Below are 6000 nucleotides of genomic sequence, written 5' to 3'. Positions count from 1 at the left end.
GGGAGGGGGAGAAAGCTGGGGGCGGGAATCCCTTTGCCGGAGCCTCCTGGTAGGAGCGCACGCTGTGCAGCCCAGCCAGGCGCTTTGGGGCAGCTCTTTAACACACGCCTCACAGGAAAGTGGCACTGCCGACTGGAGGAGGAATGAACGCCAAGGAAAGGTCCCGTGGCTAAGAGGGCGCTGGGACACTGGCAGGCAGGCACAGGGGGCACTGGCAGCCGAGCACAACAAAGCAGAAGAACGCGAGGTGCCCCGGCTGTGGAGTGTGCGTGGCCCAGGCTTGCCATGGCAAGTTTGTCAACTCCGGACTCTGTGGCCAGAGCCTTGCTGCCCCCAAAGTGATGGCAATGCAAGGTCTCCCTCAAGGGGGAAAGCGCCCACCCTGTCCCCAGCCCGCTGCAAAATGCTCCACCGAAGGCCAGGTAAGGAGACACCAACCCACACCCCTCCTAAGGGTGTCCCCAGCGAACGGCCTCCCGTGATGTACAATCCCCCAGTCCTTCGGCTCCTTGGCTGTCCTGGGTCTCTGTGGACCTGTGCCTGTCCTTCCTTGGTTTCCTAGTTCCACCTCTGCCCTCCATCGCTTTCGGTCATGGGTTGCCCGCCCTTTCCCCTTTACCGGATCCCTACGGCAGGGGGAGAAGTTCTGGGAGGTGGCGTGAGGTTAAGGGTTCTCTCTTCTCTGAAATCTCAAAGCTAGTGCCAGGACTTGAGAGGCAGGCAAGGCTGGAAGGTGGGTGGAATTCGGGTTAGTGAGTGTGCGCGCATCCGCCGCCCTGCTCCCAAACAACCCAAGCCGAAACCCAGCGCAGTGTGCGTGCGCGCGAACACACAGGCACACATCGGATTTTTCCACCTGTGGGGCCTCGCTTTTGTGTCGGAAGCGCAAATGAAAACACGCACACGTGCAGACACACTTCCATGTTTTCATCTTCCAGGGATTCCCGAAGGGCAGGAGTGTAGGCAGGCACAGAAGGGTGGGTCTTGGGTACCCTGGCCTACTCCAGTGCACAGGACTGGTATCCAGGTGATAGCAGAGTTTGGCGCCTTGGGGGTGGGGGATGGGGGAGACGGAGTCTGGTGAATTTGGCAAGTGCAGTACTGTGGCATGAGAAACCGACTCTCATCTGGGAGATCAGCCGTCTGGGCCACTGCCTGCCCAGCCCCCAGTAGGGTTGGCTCCCACCTCCCACTGCCACTGCCCCTCGCCCTCCCCTTATGCACCTGGTCCCTGACCTTGTCTGCCCAACCCAGGACCTTTCACTCAGGTGGCTCTTTTCTCCCTGCCAGTGTCTGCCTCTGTTCACCAGGAGCGTGGACCCTGTTGCTAGTGGCAACTGCCTGTGCCTAAAGCTCAGCCCCTAAGCTGCTTAATATTGATTGATGGGCAGAAATACGATATTTTCTGGAGTGGAGCTGAGCGGTTGTGGGTGCACTGGCCCTTTTGCCTCAGAGCCTTGCAGACCGCCTGGGATGTGGACCCTCCTCTAAGCCCCCACTCCCCACCACCATACCCCAGCGCCTTAGAATAAAAGGGACTTTTAGGTTATTCTCATCTATCCAGGTTAAACTCGGTGGTGCAGACATTGCTTTTCTTCTGAGTAACGGGTAGCTACCTTGGCATTTCTTTACATCCTTGAAGCTTCTGTTAAGTTGGATAAAATAAAAGAGCCCCCTTTTGATGGCTGTTGCCACTTTCTTTTTATTTTTTCTCCTCACCTACTCCTACACCCCACTTTACACACAGGCATCTAAAGGAGATCACCCCTTTAGTACCCAAAGCTATTCTTGCAAATGTTCACAGAAGCATTCTTCTGGATTTATTTCCAGAAATGAAATAAAACATCTTATATAAATAACCTCCTTTTTAGTCACTTCTTTCTTGCTTGTGTCTCTTCCCTTCTGAGACATATAGTTTGTTATTTCCACACCTAGAAATACACAGTTTAGGGGAAAAAAGATCTTTTCTTATAATGCTTTATTTGAGGGTGACCATTGCCTAATTAGTCCCATTCACACTATAGCACCCCTTCCCTTTTTCTGGTTTGGCAGCCTCCTTCTCCAAGCTATCATGATTATACAGATTTTTTTTGACTGATATGAATTCATGTATGCATCTACTCCATCATCTCCTCCCCTTATTGCAAAGGACTAGATTTCATTATCAAAGAAATTATTTTTAGAAAAATGTTTGTTCTGCAGTATTTCTTCCCAGCACCACATTTTTTTTTGGCAGAGTATTTTAAGTTGTCCTGCTTAGTTGTGGTTATTGTTATTATCATTGCCTGTGCAGGTATTTTTGGAAATCATGCGATGTTTTTGAGTCGTTCATTTATTCATTCAAGCAGAATTTCTTTGAGGGGTTTCCATATGTTGGACATCAACATAGGCCTTGGTGTGGGAATGAAGCCAAGAGAAGGCCCAAATGTGTACCAGTATTTTAAAGCCACCATTACAGCTGCGTTGTGATTATGGCTATGATGGTTAATATAATAACAGCACACTCCATTTGATTAGGACTTTACAGTTTACCAAGCGCTTTCATAGGCATTATCTCCTTTAATCCTAGCAGAAAGAATTTTAAATAGCGGGGATTCCACCCAAAGGTCCAGTAATGCTCACCAATCCTGCTTAGCTAAAAAGAAAGAGAATGTTGCAAATTATCCCAACAGCTGATGGAGCTTTAAAACACAGAATAAACAATTCCGAAGAAGCTTATGAAGCTTAGTTACTGGAATGTAACTTGGAGAAAATAAGTAAAATGCATGTAACCAATATATTAGCAGGAAGGCATCCTGGGAAGAGACTCCATCCCACAACCTTGGTGGCCCAGTGAGCTGCTGGCTGTTGGAGGTGGAGGCTTTCCAGGGCCCTGGACTGCTGCCTTATCCTAGGATCTAAAATGGGATGAAAGTGTTAGCACAAAGTTGCTGGGAGACTAGCAAATTAAGCAAAATGAGTAGGCAATGATGTTACTTTCTTTAGCTACAAAGCATTCTTGAGATATCCGCAAGTTTCTAGCATATATTTACTTGAGAAGTGAAGCAATTTTCTGTACTTAGAGAATAAAAAAAAATGAGTTTGTGTGCCTTGTCTGAGCCATAATGAAGACAATTGAGGTTTGGAGCATTTTTACCCATTACTTTGAAAACTGGGCATATCTCACATGGATAAATGGCAGTTTCTGTTTGTGTGTTTTTTTTTTTTGATACATAATTTATAGGGAGCCAGTACTGTAGGGCTTCATGTAGATTTGTCCCCTTTCTCTGCTTCTTGAACATGCAGGGTGCAGGGCAGCCCTTCTGTGACTTCATTGTGAGTTTCATTTGTGACTTCCCTTCAGAAATAGTTTCTGGAATGATAGGTGTTAGTTAAAAAAAAAAATTGGCATTTCAGATATTATGCTACTGTACTTGTATATCACTGTAAAGTTTGGTAAACAAGGTAGTATAAGTTGTTAGGGCTAGGTGCTAGCTCTGGGTTTGCCTGGATTACATATAAGCCAAAGAGAGAGTCACAGGGTAAGGCTTATTGTGATGAAGGTTAGAGATAATCAGAGAGGCATTTACTGTTTCATATCCTGCAACTTCATGCCACTCATAGATGTGTAGGTTTTTTGCTAGAGTTTGTTTAGTCAAAACTATTATACATTGAGTATCTCTTACCTGATGTGTTAGCTTTGCATCACTGTGACCAAAACATCTTACAAGTACATCTCAGAGTAGGAAAAGTTTATTTTGGTTTATGGTTCCAGGGTTTTTTCCATGGCCAGGAGAATCCATTGCTCTGGGTCCAAGGTAAGGCAGAACATCAAGGTGGAATAACCTGGTGCAGGAGCACAGCTTTATTTCTGGCAGCCAAACAAAGAGGAAAAAGGGGGAAGAAGAGAGAAGGGTCCACGAGAGAGATGAATCCTTCCAGGGCACCCCCCAGTGACCTACCTCCTCCAGCAACACCCCACCTGCCTATAGTTACCACCCAGTTAGTCCATTCAAACTAGAATGAACTGACGAGATTACAGCTCTCATAATCTAATCATTCACTTTAATATTCCTGCATTAACGCAGGAGCTTTTGGAGAACACCTCATATCCAAATCATAACACTGGAAATGCTCAGGATCAGAAGTGCTTAGGATTTTGGATTTTTTCTTTTTAAATGAGTACTTGCACATACATAATGAAACATCTTGGGGCTGGGGCCCACATATAAATGTGAAAATAATTTATGTTATATATAATTTATACATGTAACCTGAAGGTAATTTTGTAGAATATTTTCAGTGCATCTATGTTTTGACTGAAGCCCATCACAGGAAGTCAAATATGAAATTTTCTCCCTGTTGACATCATGTCTATGCTCAAAACAGTTTGAATTTTGTAGCATTTTGGATTTTCAGATTGTTGAGACTCCACCTATATTCTGTATTTGACATTCTAGGATATTAGTTTCATTCATAAATGTTACAAATTTTAGTTTACCTATGTCTCTAGGTTAGTTATATGTCAATGAAAAGGGCATAGTAAAAATATCTGTTGTCTACTTAGGAAGTAAAATTGGACATAGTGAGGGGGGTAGCCCTTTTCTAAGGAGAATTCATTAACTTTGGATTCTGAAATGACTTTTAGAAAGAGGTGGGGTTGATTCCAGCCTTAGGCATACTCTGATATTTTTAATTTAACATGAGAGTTTTTAGCAGGGAAAGTTTTCGGCACTACACTGATAGCTAGTTCCTCCTGGAATGGGGTTGGCTGTCTTCTCCACTGTCCTCCAATCTAGTGTTCCATTAATTATTCATTCATTTGATAAATACTTACTGAGGTGCTGTTTTAGAGATTAAGCCGCCTTGCTTCTAAGGCATAACTGTGCCATTTCTTGCTTATCCACAGTCTCCTTACAGATACTTGAAAGTTTCACCCTTTGGGGTACATGTAGGTTTGGTTTAAAGGCAGGATATGGGTGTTTGAGAGAATTTCCTACTGCGTGGAGTATAGTGTTGCTGGCAGTAGCAGCTGCGAGTGCTGGAATTGCATCCTGGGAATTGCACTCTTTTATCCTCTTTCTTAAGAGAAACTGAGAAAGATTTCTAAGGTGAACTCAGTTTTCATGTATCCTTTCAGCTCAGATAGTAGGTAGCAATGCATTAAATAAACAGCCCCTGTGAATTTGTCACTCATCTCCAAGTGTGGCTCTTTCATATTAGTAGACATGACATGACAAGGTGCTTCAAGGAGGATGCTGGTACTTAGATTTTCAGGTAACCTGGCAGGTGGAAAGAGATGATAGGGAGGGAAAGAAGCGAATCATTTTTTATTGTGTTGGAAGGTATTGAACATAAGTCAGAGTCTGTAGGGCTATGGGTAAAACTGGTGTCACAGTAGATGGATATTTAGTAACTCAGTGTTGCTAAAATGGCCTGTAATATGGCTTTTGGTTATGAGTTCAAACTTTGGAATTCTTAGAGACCTGGACTCGAAGCCTGATTTTATCGCTCACAATTGATGTGATTTGGGGTTAAAGTTATTAATCTATTTAACCTATTTCCTCATCTGTAAAAATACAAAGAAAAGTTATGTGCATTTATAAAAAGTTAAGAGTAAATCTAACATATATTAAGGGTTTAGAAGTGCTTAACAAACAAGAAACACAACAGATCTTAGTGGCTATGGTCTTCTGATGTTTTCATGTTGCTTTGAAAAAGGTGGCATTTTTCATGTATCAACCTCATCTCTGAACCTCCTCTCAGCACCATGCAGAAAACAACCATTGTAAAGAAGTTATAGTTTAAAGCAATTGTAGCCACTTCCAGAGGGAGCATGAACCCTCCACAGTGTGACAGGAGATGATACCTGCCCTTGAGAAGCAACAGGTGTCAGTCAATAAGATAAACATTTTAGTTTACAAGGTAAGCCTAGAAAGTTTCAGTTAACATTCAGTTCACTAAATGCCTATGAAAGGCTCTGGACTGGGCTGCAAGAAATGCTAAAATGAAGGTTGACAT

At 43.9% G+C, this 6000-nt stretch overlaps 1 protein-coding gene across 12 annotated transcripts in view; it reads left to right on the top strand.

Annotated features, from left to right (window-relative positions):
* Nckap5 (NCK associated protein 5) overlaps positions 1 to 6000 on the top strand; it is a 953350-nt gene that overhangs the window by 378236 nt on the left and 569114 nt on the right. Inside the window, exon 1 of one of the 12 annotated variants that reach the window (XM_048810459.1) lies at positions 33 to 422. The exons of the other annotated variants lie outside the window; for them this stretch is intronic. The gene's annotated coding sequence lies outside the window, so the exon portion shown is untranslated. Of the gene's footprint in view, positions 1 to 32; positions 423 to 6000 lie in introns of those variants that run through there. 12 annotated transcript variants of the gene reach the window in all.

The sequence above is a fragment of the Marmota marmota genome, unplaced genomic scaffold (assembly GCF_001458135.2).
Source record: "Marmota marmota marmota unplaced genomic scaffold, marMar, whole genome shotgun sequence".
NCBI lineage: Eukaryota > Metazoa > Chordata > Mammalia > Rodentia > Sciuridae > Marmota > Marmota marmota.
Note: the sequence above shows the minus strand (reverse complement) of the source record. Positions and strands in the feature narration are given on the sequence as shown.